The sequence below is a fragment of the Tachypleus tridentatus genome, chromosome 10 (assembly GCF_004210375.1).
Source record: "Tachypleus tridentatus isolate NWPU-2018 chromosome 10, ASM421037v1, whole genome shotgun sequence".
NCBI lineage: Eukaryota > Metazoa > Arthropoda > Merostomata > Xiphosura > Limulidae > Tachypleus > Tachypleus tridentatus.
In genome coordinates this window covers 158,018,641-158,033,491 of record NC_134834.1, presented here as the reverse complement: position 1 = coordinate 158,033,491, position 14,851 = coordinate 158,018,641, and the positions used below count along the sequence as shown (strand labels likewise).

Genomic DNA, 14,851 nt, shown 5'->3' with positions numbered 1-14,851 from the left:
AAATCAGGAAGTAAGATGAAACAACAGAATAGGAAGTGTTTTTATACAGTGCAAACTTCAATATTTGTGTGTTGTTAAATACAGAAGTTGCTAATTCTTGACGAAGAAGTCAAAATACGTTTTTACTGTTTAGTCAAGTGTATTGAATGACTGGTGATATCTTTCAGTTGACTAAATCCGTATGTTAAGTCACATGAAATTTTATACGAAGTACAAAATTGTATAGAAAATTATGAATTCTCAGTTGTACCATACAATGTTTATAACATGTTGACTTGAGAAATTATAAGTGATATAAAATAAAAAGAGTAAACAATTTGGAAGTTTTTATTTCTCTATAGAGATAATTTGAAACGTACAAACAAGAATAATCAAAATGTCACTTGATGTTCTCATTAAGTTTTCGTCCTAAAATGTTTAGTATATACATTAGATTGTGAAGATATGTCAATAATGCGTAGAGAAAGAAACGCATATGCATTTTAGTTTTGCAGCTTTAGCAAAAAAATTAACAGAACTCTGTGTAACTCAGTTATGTTGTGTTTCGAAAATCGACTTAAAAACCAATAACATTTTAGAGTAACCATTGCGTTTCTATACGCTGTTAAAACACGTACTTCTTGCTAATGTCAATATTTTCTGTATTTCATGGCCAACTTGTTCCTGATTATGCAGAGGTTTTAAGTGCCATAAAATAACAATTGAAATATAAGATGGACAGCTAGTTATTTACATAATGTATATTTCTCAATAAAAAAACTCAAACGTAGTTCTCAGATGGTGTTTATTTAAAAGCTGAAGCAAATGTTTTAGTGATCGTACAATTATAAGTACGTATCTTGTACGCACATGACATAACAGAAGGATTTAAACTAAGATAGAGTCAGTGTCAAACTTCACTGACAGTCTCGAATCATTCTACACGAAAACAAAGTTTAGTTTATTAAATTATCTTTTAAGTTATGTAAAAACGATTTAATATTCTGGACAGTAATAATAACACACTCTATAAACGGATCGGTATGAACGTCTTATTTAGGGAGCAAGTTACAAACTATTGTTTTTAGGCTCTGAAAATACCTGAAGAGTAACCGTACTCCTCATTTTAACTGTTTTTATGTGGTTATAAAATGAACAAATGTTTGTAAAGATAATAAGCTGGGCTATATAAAATATTAAACTTTCTGTATAGCTCTAACAAAAACAAATGCATTTTAACACTAACGCTCAAGTGCAGCTGTCTGAATTTGTTGATTGTGCCTGAGCGTTGTGTTGCGTAATCTAGGGTTACAGTTACACACTGCCACGTAGTTATTAGGAGTTAGTTTACGAAATTAGTTTCGAAGAGCTATTAGCATTATAATTAAATAAAACAATGGTAAAGAAAGATATAAAAACAATGATCTTTTTGTTATGTCTTTTTTTGTATGTCATTTAGTTAGTGCTTTAATATTAAACTTAAAATCCATCCCAGTCTACAGTTCTCTGAAATTGCAAAAGTTACGTGGCTTATATTCTTGTTTGTGTTAATATATTTTCCGTGATATAAATATAAAATTGCTAGGTTTGAGCTTAATAGTCGGACCACCCGTTCCGTTCACAAAAGTGTGTGAATGGTATTCAGAAGGATTATTATTCTATTTTTTGTCTTTGTTTATGCCACTTAAAGACGAGTAAATAACCTTGAAAAAATGTGAAACTTGTTTTAAACCGCTTTAGTCAACGATGTTGTAACTAGTTGTATTAGATCATAATTTGTAAAAATAAAACAAGTGTGCATAATGTCGCTGTTAGAGGAGTTTGTCCTTTGGTGGCACTGGTCTTTGTTGATAAAACAAATATGTGACATGGTAATCCACACTACTACCACTGTTTGGAAATGTTCAGATTTTTAGCAGAAAAGTGCGTTTCAACTTTAATTACTAGTCGTTTATAGCGCGTGCAGGACGATAAAAGAAAAACGGAACGTTTTTCTTGATCTGTTTTAAAGAGATAGCCAATGATTTCAGATTTTATCTTAGACAAAAGTTATATTTAACATTCTAATTGCAAATCTCATTGTTTCCTTTAACAGTATATGCTCGTTGGCTTAGGTTTTATTGACCAATACGAGAAGTTAACTAGTTGATCTACCTTTAATTGACTAATTTGAGAAGTTTTTATTTTCTGGAATTACAGTGTAAATGTAACTTCAACTAAATGTTTATCTAAGAAACTGGATAAGTAACTATTAGAAAATGATAGCATGCAGCTGTTTATAACCATGATATATTTACACGTAAGAAAATGTTGCTTAACATTTTATACTGCTGTTGTTATGGGTAGAGTTTAATATATAGATAACTTGACGTGTGTTTATTTCATTAGTATTCAGTTTCTGTTTTGTTTATTAGAAATAACAGAGTGGCTCTATGTCAGTCCTAAGTCCCTCTGGAGCCAACCACTGCAGTATGGGTATTATCTTAGAATTACTAAGAAAGTAATCTGATTATTTCTTTATATAAGAATTTTACTATTAGCATGCCACGGTGCCAAATCTGTGAAATATAAAGACAGATATTGAACATTCCATATAGTGTATATATAACGTACACTGAGATACTGAATGTCAAATTTCACATTAGGTTTTGAAAATTTCTTACACTGTATAACGTACGCTCAGACACCGAATATTCAATATCACATGTGAAATCTGACATTCAGTATCTCGGTGTACGTTGTATATACACTGTATGGAATGTTCAATAGCTGCTTTTATATTTTACAGATTTGGCACCGTGACATGCTAATAGTAAAATTCTATATAAAAAATAATGTCAGATTTTACATCAGATATTGAATATACGCCGATACTGTATAACGTACGCTCAGATACCAAATGTTAGATTTTGCACAAATAAAATAGAAATATGCGATTTCATCCTTACGCTACGCATATGTTTATGAATATAAAAACTTCATAAATTGATAGTACACTATCATAATTAAGTAGCAACAAAACAAATGAAATAAACCAGTTTTAAATGATACAGGTTTGATTCCGTTGTATGGATTACAACTAATATATTCTCCAGAAAGAGTCAAATACAATAAGAGTAACAATGATGTTCAAATGTTAATGACATATGTCACATTGTAAAACATATCTGTTTTCTTAATGTTTTGCTCAAACTACACAAAGGGCAATTTATGTATAGCTATCCCTAGTTCTGAACTGATAGACGAATGAAAAGGCAATGGTCAATAGCACCCACCACCAATTTCTGGGCTACTCTTGTCTGACCGAATAATAGGATTTGACCTTACTTTATTTTATATTTTATTTTTAGACTATTCACTGCGTCGGAACGTGGAACGAAATTTGCAGGAAAGGAACACAAACCTTGAATCCTCAGATTCACAATTTGAGTACTCTAGCTGTTTGGTCACACTCGGCCTACCTATTTTGAAGTAAGATAAATATTGACAAGGTCTAGAGCCAGAGGGCGCGGATTAAAATATTTTCTACCATTACCCAATTCATCTTCGTGGAATGGTAAGAACTACGAACCAAACAATAGTAATGAGACAGTAACCAACTGTTTGAACTAACGTGAAAGTTTTCGTTGAGCCTGATTTACTACTACAGCATTGTCTGAGTATCCATCGAATAAATCACCTGGAATCTCTTACAAGAACACAACTGGCATCAATGAAAGTCGTGGGATAAAAGTGAAATTGAATTTTATATTGTTTATTAGGCACTTTGCAAAACGTATAAGTATATTAAATAATTAACTCATTAAGCACAAAATCATATAGTGACCTGGGATAAGAATTTTGTGTTTCGGTTGTGTGACTATTAAATGAAATTTAGAAATCATCATAGTTTCAGTTACATTGTTTAAAGTACTTGTGACTATTGCAACCTATTGGTAATAGTTGCGACTATTAACAATTTGCTTATGTATGTATGTATATTTGTGTGTGTGCATAATAGTATATCTGCGAAATTTCGCACTTTGCTGCCCTGATTATTAAGTGCTAGACTGGATCAAAGACAACAATATCCCTCCCTGCTACTCATTAACAATGAACAGCAGGATTGACAGTTACATTGTAACACCCCCGTGGCTAAGAGGATGAATATATACGGTGAAGGGATTCGAACCCGCGACATGAGGTGAGTGTCCTAGCCATCATGTCACGTTAGATCCTATATACATATTAAAGAGAAAGAAAGTGTTCAGTATAGAAATCTTATTGACGGAATAACTTACTAAATTCATAAGGTTTTCTTGATCTTTTCATATTGCACCACGAATAATTTAGCAAGTAACCAAAAGAAAACAAAACAAATATGTAAAAAATAAAATAAGATGGTAATATGTGTCTATACAGAAATGTACCTTACAGGTTTGACTCGAGATTTTTTTTTCATCGCTGTGAGATTTGATGACGCCATTCAAATTTATCTGTTCTTCAGTGGTTCAGCGATAAGTCCGAAAATTTACAACTTTAAAATCTGGTTTCGATACCCGTAGAGCATAGGTAACTCACGTGTAGGTTTGTGTTTAACAACGAACAAGAAGGATCTTGATATTTTAGCCTGCTAATGCTTCTGTGAAACAAGCGTAAAATAGCTTCACAAGCAACACGAGTTTCACAAGATCGTAAATAAGCGTTAAGTCTTTTACAGTACTTTTGACTAGAAACTGATGAAGAAAACAACACTACAGATAACCACACCTTTTTAAGAATCACAAGAAAACAAGCAACAGTGCCTGTTCCCCGAATTCTCTGTGTAGAGCGCATAAACGATAGGCTGCCTTTGGTGTCATGGCTTAGACTATCGAAACCTTTCGAATACAGTGATATTAACCATTCGCAATGAGTCGTAGAAATAGAAAGATGAGAGTCTGCTGCTTTATACTCTCTCTTCCCCCTCTCTCTCTCTCATAAGAAAAACTTATATAACTATCAGTTTTATTCTGGAACCAAACTGATGCTTATTTCCGTGGTAGTTTCAAGTACTCGGCCCTCAGTGGCACAGTGGTATGTCTGTGGACTTACACACTAAAAACCGGGCTTCGATACCCGTGATGGGCAGAGCACAGATGGCTCATTGTGTAGTTTTGTGCTTAATTCAAAACAATTCAAGTACTTAAAATTACAGCATGAACGAGATATTTAAATCTGAGAAAAATATAAAGGCTCTTTCTGTTTAAATTCGTTATTTCGTCTGGACAACTGTGGATGGTTAGTTCTTCTATACCTCGTTTGAATCTTCTTTTTTACCTATATGTCTTCACTCTTTGTTTTGTTGAATTTCGCTCAAAGCTAAACGAGGGCTATCTGCTTTAGAAACGTTAGACTGGAGGGAAGACAGCTAATCAGAACCACCAATTTCAGCTTTTGGGCTACTAGTGTAAAACCGAACAATGTGATTTAACCGATTTATTTTCTCTATTTCTCTTTTTCCTTGCTCGTTCCTTGTCTGAATATAAACAGCCTTTGTTCTGGCTGTGCGGACTAATGAATAAACTCTACATTCGCTTACTAGTTGTCCATATTTCAGAACGTAATTCTACACTCGCTTACTAATTGTTCGTTTTAAACAAACACACTTCTCGACAAACCTGGGAACTTGTTCTTCACATAATATGACTTTACTGTCGTAATAAACAGTTTTGTGGAAGTCAGTAGTGTCAAGGAGGAACATAACTTAAGATCTGGTAATTGTCAAATTGTAGTTGATTGTAAATCAAAAACATTTGGAAATATCTCTTCTCTTAAACTGCAAGTCTGTTCCCATTTTTTACGTCGTAAATTGCTTTTGAACACTTTTTAAATGATGCCTTTATTTTGGGACTCAAAAACTGTATTCATGAGAATTATGACTAACAACACTGAAACTGCAAATATTTTATTTGATCACACATTTGTCAAATCGCTAGATGTCGTTCTTGTGGATATTTGAACTGTTAGTCTTCTTACATGTGGTCTCGGAAAATGACGTTCATATACAATGATAAGCCTGTTTAAACGTTTTGAGGATATGTGGTCCAAGACTGATGTCGTCATCCTTCGCAATGGGAACTGTGGTACTAAACAACACAATGGCCAACAATGGGAAAGTAGCATCAGTCCTGGAACATTGTTCTTAAAATGATGGAAGAGAAACGTTATCTAACATTGTCTTTTATACAGGTTTTTCTTACTCAGTGGGTACTTTCAGCAAGTTTTAGGTAGAGTTACTAAGACAACTGTCGCCGTCCCTCATATTAAACTGGTCAGAGGGAAGATAGTCATTTAGTAGTACCCTATTGCCATTATTTACAGGGCTTGAGTGTCACCTTTATAATGCAAACACAGCTTAAACCACGTAGAATAGGTTGAGATATCACGTTGATTCAAACCCGTCTCGCCAGCTCTGAAATTCAGAATTGTAATACAGGGATAACGCACCGTAGACTGCCTTCATTAACTCTAAAATAAGCCATCGCTAAAAATATCTTATTAAAAAACTATGTTTCATACAGTAATCCTTTTTCGCCCTAACTTTTGATTAATATACAGCACACTTCATTAACAGAAGCCATTACCAGATTTTTTTATATGAATTATATTTTACATTATATTTATTATGTTAATTAACTTCTTACTGGCGTTCTTTTAATTATTGCATTCATTAATTTCTTAACGATTTGCTTTGTATTTATTACGTTAATTAATTAGTAAAGGTGTTCCTCACGCACCGGGAAACTTGTTTAATTATTTTAAAAAACAAACAAACTCACGAACTAAACGCAATATTACAAGTAAAAGAAGGATTGGTGCACGTGGAGACGACGAGATTCATCAATCTGCTTATGCTACTGTATTATGAAAAAGTTTAATCCCAAAGACTCTAATATGGTGGCTGATAGGGATGGAACACGGATCATTATTAGAAGCTCTGGTTATTATGAAAGCATTTCACTAATACGCTGACATCCTAGGTAGAATTAATTATTTTAGAATGCACATGATCCAAACTTTCACTGAAGCCAGTTAACTGTAAGTACCACCCCTCACCCTTCTGTTTCAGACCCTTCTATCGCACCATAACTCATTAGATTACCATTGATAAATTGTTTATGAGTGTGCTAGACGGTGCTTTTACTACATCGAGAGAGCGTGGAGAGGGGGTGTAACTGGAAAAATTCAGAAACTGCATATTATACTTTATCTATTTTTACTTCGGAGAAATATAGGGGTGAATAATAATGTCAAGGTTCCGACAACTGATGTTCTGTAGTGTTATAATTACGAGGTCGTCTTTGTTCTGATTATTCTCTATTGAGGCTAGAGCTTTAGATTTTTAGATACTGGCTTGAGCTCGAGATGGTCGAATTTTAGGGAGACCGGACATCTGTCTGCTACATAATCAAACATCGGTAATTACTAAGTACTTCAGAAGGTAATATTATTTTATGGTGAGTATTTCTTTATGGGTGAGTCACTACAATGTAAACTAATAAGTAACTAGTTGTTTTTTAAAATATAAATTTAAATATGCTAGATCCTTATACTGTATTATCATCGACTTATAAAGTTGAAAGAACTTCGTTCTTCAGACATCAGAATAAAGATTGTTGATGTTACTGTATTTAAGTGTAACCACTGAACATATAGAAAAGACGTAGAAGTTTTATCAGAATCAAATGTAAACGTTTTTATTTTAACGATCGTAAAATACAAACGAGGTTTACATAATTGAATTTAAAATGCTTTTAATTTAATTCGCCATTATCTCTTCCAAAATAAAAATATTAGAAAAATTAGTGAGTTATGTCTACTTAATCCTACAAAGGATGTCAAACAAATATTTCATATATATATATATATAACTTTAATTCGCTCATGTTTTATCCATGAAAAAAACGTGAGAACTATTCATTGCTGTCTAAATCCTTTATTCCTAACCATGACTCCAGCACGTGCCTCAGTATACTAACGCTCAATGAAAGAAAGAATTATTCTCATGCTGTAGCAACAGTCAGCTTATCAACACGTGACACACAAAACAATATTCTTACCACATCCTTTTCAAGTTTCTGTTCCAAACAAAAGACAGCGCTGAAAGCATATTGTAGAAATGTTCATCCATCCGCCTAGTGGCTGGGCTAGATACTAACATACGGAAACAATCAGTTGTAGACGATTGATGATGAATGTTGACGTGTATTGAATCATTTACAGTGGTATTCTGTTTTGAATCTCTACGAACACGTGGTATTTGTGTTTCCGTGGGAAATCAAAGATTCTAGTATCGAATGAATGCTCTCTTGTGCGTGTGGGAAGGATATTACGGTTTAGTAAAGCAAATAGGCCAATCACAACAAAAGCAAAACGTTTTATATAGTTTCGAGTCTGAAAAACAGAACGTTGTTGAAATATTCTAGTCAAAAATCGTTCTATTAAAATAATCATTAAAAGTTTACAAACCACTATAAAATGTTCTCATATTTTGAGTTCATTTTTACTGTATTCACTCGTTTTTAAACAATATAATCACCCAAACGGTACATCTTTAATGTAGGAAAATATGTTAAAAAATGTTAGAAATCAGTTGATTGTATACTTCATTAACACTTTTATAGCGTATGTCTCAGGTATTTAAACCAGATGTCTATAACATAAACTAAACAATACGGAGGATGAAATATTACTATTTTTGATTTCTTTCAAACAAATAAAATAACCCTCAGTGGCACGACGGAATGTCTGCGGACTCACACCACTATAAACCGGGTTTGGATGCTCATGGTGGGCAGAGCACAGATAGCCCATTGTGTAGCTTTGTGCTTCATTTCAAACAAACAAGTAAATAGAATTAACACGACTATTTGAAACAACAGTGAACAGAAACAAGTGTTTCTACATCTATAGACCAGCTTTACGAAAACAATATAATCAGAAGAGGTCTTGTTTTACATCTAGAGACTAGCGTTACCGAAACAATGCTTTAAGAAGAGGGTTGTTTTTACATGTAGAGACCAGCTTTACTGAAGAAATACTTAAAGTAGAGGTATATTTTCACACGTACAGACCAGCAATAATACATTAAGTAGAAGTATATTTTTACATGGAGAGGTCAGTTTTATAGAAACATTGCTTTAAGTAGAGGTATATTTTTACATGGTGAGGTCAGTTTTATAGAAACATTGCTTTAAGTAGAGGTATATTTTTACATGGAGAGGTCAGTTTTATAGAAACATTGCTTTAAGTAGAGGTATATTTCTACATGTAGAGATCAGTTTTAAGTAGAAGTGTGTTTCTAAATTCAGAAACCAGCTTTATTGAAAACATATTGTAAGTAATAACATTTGAAATTTACTCTATTAATTTCCAAATCAGATAGAAATACATGGAAATTGAAAATGCAAAAACCAACCAGAAACGTTTGAGATATGTTTTCATGCCAAACCTTTTGTTATCAAAGGTGAACGTAATTGAAACTAAAAATACGAGTAGAACATTTCAATTTGCAACCTCGACGTCACGATAATAAAAAATAAACGAAAACATACGGAACTCTTTCATATCCTATCATTGTTATATTTTCAAAGTGTTCGAGTTGTTATTACTGTAATAACACTGTCACTTCTAAAATGGAGCCCTCCCCTTCGATAAACGTTTGTTAACTTTTCTAAAGTATTGATTCTAAAGCAAAAACTTATTGTTTCCTATGAGTTTCTATAATTAATTGTTAACACCAAGTTAATCTCAAGACGCCTTTCTTTAGAACTTAGACCTGAAACAATTGACATAGTGAAAGGCGAGGTGGAAAATACACGAGTAATGATGAATAGCAGGGATTAGGGTCTACTGCTGCTTAAGCTAACATAGGACTTACAGAATAAAAGATCCAATAACCTAAAACATTAGAATTTAGAAGTTCAAGTGAATATGTTTGTAAAGATCATCAGAGTTAAAATCATGCTTTACCAGTGGATAGAAGGGATATATTCTAATCAAATTAAGTCAAAATCATGCTTTACCAGTGGAAAAATGGGATATATTCTAATCAAATTAAGTCAAAATAATGCTTTATCAGTGGAAAAATGGGATATATTCTAATCAAATTAAGTCAAAATCATGCTTTACCAGTGGAAAAATGGGATATATTCTAATCAAATTAAGTCAAAATAATGCTTTATCAGTGGAAAAATGGGATATATTTTAATCAAATTAAGTCAAAATCATGCTTTTCTAGTGGAAAGAGAGGATATATTTTAATAATATTAAGTCAGAATTATGCTTTACTTGTCGATTTCTGACAAGATTATGTATTCATGACGGTCCATAAAAAAGGTTATGAAACATATTTTCAGCAATTTTATCAAGCCAACATATAGTGTTCGCTGCAGTTAGCTACCAACAATGCAGCTGTATTGTAATAAATTATCTCTGTGGATTTCGTGCTGCATAACAAGACATTCGAATATTGAACAAGGATATTTCAATTATTTTTCGTTGAGTGTTAGTGATGACGTGTACTTCGAATATATCTTTATGACAATTTTTTTCCTGTTTGTAACCTAGGTTTTATTTAAAGTAATATGAGATTTATATTGTACAAATCTTATGTTAGCGGAAATGTTAAAAAATGGACAGTGGTACAGAGAAAACATAAGCAAATCCGTAAGTTTATCGAAATTATGAAAGAACTTTAATAAGTCGCTTAGTAAAACATACGCACAATTATAGGTCATTAAATTAATAACGTTTTTCAAAATTTCAGTTCAGAAATTTCACAAACACCTTCGTTTTTCCAATTTCTTCTTCATTTGGCATGTCTTAAATTGAAAACTATTAACTAGCTTACGAAAGAATAATACGTTGGAAGATCACTAGACCATATGGTGTTTAGCGATGCAGTACTGCCACCTACAGATACAAATCGCTAATAAGCGATTAGAGTTAAGCCTACTTTAAGTAATGTTTTATTGTTTATAACACTACCGTTATATCAAGAACACAACGTGCATACACACCATATCTGTCGCAAATAAATTAATACAAAATAATTAAAAACTGTTAATTTACAGTATATGTACTGTAAAAAGTACAGAAACAAGCTGAATCAAAATAAAAATACTATATTTTCAAGCCTACAATTATGATCTCTAAAACAATTAAACAAACTAGGCTGGAAATGGCGATTTGTAGCTTAATAAAATAATGTAAACACTATTTTGTCTACAATACTTATCAATTTTAATGATAAGATTAGGTGTATTTCGTCTTGCCTGTGATCCAGCTGAACGTTAGTCGTTTAGTGAGAACTTTATGTTCAAAGACCTCTTTTAGTTTCTTTGTTTTGAATTTCACACAAAGCTATACGAGGGCTATTTACCCTAACCGTTCCTAATTTAGCAATGTAAGACTGTCTAGAAGGCAGCTAGTCATTATCACTCACCACCAACTCGGAGGATACTCTTTTACCTAAAAATAATGGGATTGACTGTAACATTTAAACTCTTCCACGGCTAAAAAAAAGGCGAGCATGTTTGATGTGATAGGGATTCAATCTCACGAACCTCAAGTTGCGAGCCGAGCGCCCTAACCACCTTGTCATACTGGGCCTAAAGAACTCTTTAAAAACCATATTAGCAGAATCAGTGGAAACGTTGGATTAGTTTTATATCCTTAAAATTAAATTTGTTCCTGCTATCCAAATATTATGTAATTGTTTCTTTCGAAAAGCAAACAAGAAAGTTTGAGATCATGATGAGATTTAAAGCTGTCCTTATAACAGAGATCATGATGAGATTTAAAGCTGTCCTTATAACAGAGATCATAATGAGATTTAAAGCTGTCCTTATAACAGAGATCATGATGAGATTTAAAGCTGTCCTTATAACAGAGATCATGATGAGATTTAAAGCTGTCCTTATAACAGAGATCATGATGAGATTTAAAGCTGTCCTTATAACAGAGATCATGATAAGATTTAAAGCTGTACCTATAATAAATATCATGATGAGATTTAAAGCTGTCCTTATAACAGAGATCATGATAAGATTTAAAGCTGTACCTATAATAAATATCATGATGAGATTTAAAGCTGTCCTTATAACAGAGATCATGATAAGATTTAAAGCTGTACCTATAATAAATATCATGATGAGATTTAAAGCTGTCCCTGTAACAGGGCTCGGCATGGCTAAGCGTGTTAAGGCGTGCGACTCGTAATCTGAAGGTCGCGGGTTCGCATCCCCCTCGCGCCAAACATGCTCGCCCTTTCAGCCGTGGGGGCGTTATAATGTGACAGTCAATTCCACTATTCGTTGGTAAAAGAGTAGCCCAAGAGTTGGCGGTGGGTGGTGATGACTAGCTGCCTTCCCTCTAGTCTTACAGTACTAAATTAGGGACGGCTAGCAGAGATAGCCCTCGAGTAGTTTTGTGTGAAATTAAAAAAAAAAAGAATATACGCTATTTTTGCTCAAGAAAATGACGTCAGGTAGTTTTCTCACAGGTAACTGTATCAGTAAATGTACTAAAAACACACAGAAAAAATCCAGAAGAAGTTGGTATGAAACCACATCTTTTCTCTAGTTATTGTAGATTAAGATCCAATTTGCTGGTAAGGTTCTTCCAACTAGAGTATATTCTAAAGAAGTACAGGCATTCATTACACTACCAATCAATCTTTTCTCAATAATATATTAATAGACATTCTGAGTATTCTACACAAATGTTTAGAATCTGTAGATTTTCATCATCCTTGGAATTCTGTGTCTTTTTTTATAAAGTCATATGAGTGCAGTTCTGAAAGAGAGTCGCTGGACTCAATCATAGAACGCATGCTGTATCAAGAATCTCTTGTGAGTAATGAGATGATGGTATTAAAACAGAATTAGCTAACATTAGACCGCGAGAATGTTAGCATATTTCAAGTTCCCTTGTATTATTCTCTAAGGTCCCCTTCATTTAATGATATTGGGTGTACCATATTACAGCCTGTATTTTGCCATTGAGAAAGTTTCAATCTAGAAGAAAGTAGGTTTTGTTTTTCTCGTCCAAACTGACACTCAGAGTTTGATATAAAAATATTATTTTTTGATTTTCGGAAACCAAGAAAGCTAACTAAATTTGAACTCTCACGTTTAAGTACTGTTATTAATAGAAAAAAGGTTTAGATTTAGAAAAAAATTTGTTTGTTTTAACCAGTAACTTTCTCATGCATGTCTGTGGTTCATTTCATTTAACTTCCAAGGAAAGCAACAGTTTAAAAGTCAAGGGAACTCTGTTAATAAGACATTGAACCGCCTTACAAACACGTATCCTGGTTTCCCAATGAATATGATTTATAAACAAGTATCCTGGTGAGTAATTATATATGTTTATAAACAATTATCCTGATTCATCATTATATATATGTTTATAAACAATTATCCTGGTGAGTAATTATATATGTTTTATAAACAAGTATCCTGGTTCGTCATTATATATATGTTTTATAAATAAGTATCCTGGTTCGTCATTATATATATGTTTTATAAATAAGTATCCTGGTTCGTCATTATATATATGTTTTATAAATATGTATCCTGGTTCGTCATTATATATATGTTTTATAAATATGTATTCTGGTTCGTCATTATATATATCTTTTATAAATAAGTATCCTGGTTCGTCATTATATATATGTTTTATAAATAAGTATCCTGGTTCGTCATTATATATATGTTTTATAAATAAGTATCCTGGTTCGTCATTATATATATGTTTTATAAATATGTATCCTGGTTCGTCATTATATATATGTTTTATAAATAAGTATCCTGGTTCGTCATTATATATATGTTTTATAAATATGTATCCTGGTTCGTCATTATATATATGTTTTATAAATATGTATCCTGGTTCGTCATTATATATATGTTTTATAAATATGTATCCTGGTTCGTCATTATATATATGTTTTATAAATAAGTATCCTGGTTCGTCATTATATATATGTTTTATAAATATGTATCCTGGTTCGTCATTATATATATGTTTTATAAATATGTATCCTGGTTCGTCATTATATATATGTTTTATAAATATGTATCCTGGTTCGTCATTATATATATGTTTTATAAATATGTATCCTGGTTCGTCATTATATATATGTTTTATAAATAAGTATCCTGGTTCGTCATTATATATATGTTTTATAAATATGTATCCTGGTTCGTCATTATATATATGTTTTATAAATATGTATCCTGGTTCGTCATTATATATATATGTTTTATAAATATGTATCCTGGTTCGTCATTATATATATGTTTTATAAATAAGTATCCTGGTTCGTCATTATATATATGTTTTATAAATATGTATCCTGGTTCGTCATTATATATATGTTTTATAAATATGTATCCTGGTTCGTCATTATATATATGTTTTATAAATATGTATCCTGGTTCGTCATTATATATATGTTTTATAAATAAGTATCCTGGTTCGTCATTATATATATGTTTTATAAATATGTATCCTGGTTCGTCATTATATATATGTTTTATAAATATGTATCCTGGTTCGTCATTATATATATGTTTTATAAATATGTATCCTGGTTCGTCATTATATATATGTTTTATAAATATGTATCCTGGTTCGTCATTATATATATGTTTTATAAATAAGTATCCTGGTTCGTCATTATATATATGTTTTATAAATATGTATCCTGGTTCGTCATTATATATATGTTTTATAAATATGTATCCTGGTTCGTCATTATATATATGTTTTATAAATATGTATCCTGGTTCGTCATTATATATATGTTTTATAAATAAGTATCCTGGTTCGTCATTATATATAT

General features: G+C 32.0%; 1 protein-coding gene and 1 long non-coding RNA gene across 4 annotated transcripts in view; one reads left to right on the top strand and one right to left on the bottom strand.

Moving 5' to 3' along the window:
• LOC143230741 (discoidin domain-containing receptor 2-like) overlaps positions 1–14,851 on the bottom strand; it is a 325,468-nt gene that overhangs the window by 253,842 nt on the left and 56,775 nt on the right. The gene's annotated exons all lie outside the window — the stretch shown is intronic.
• LOC143230744 (uncharacterized) overlaps positions 1–14,851 on the top strand; it is a 65,729-nt gene that overhangs the window by 35,287 nt on the left and 15,591 nt on the right. Inside the window, exon 2 of the long non-coding RNA XR_013016613.1 lies at positions 13,247–13,355. This is a non-coding gene — a long non-coding RNA (uncharacterized LOC143230744). The remainder of the gene's footprint in view (positions 1–13,246; positions 13,356–14,851) is intronic.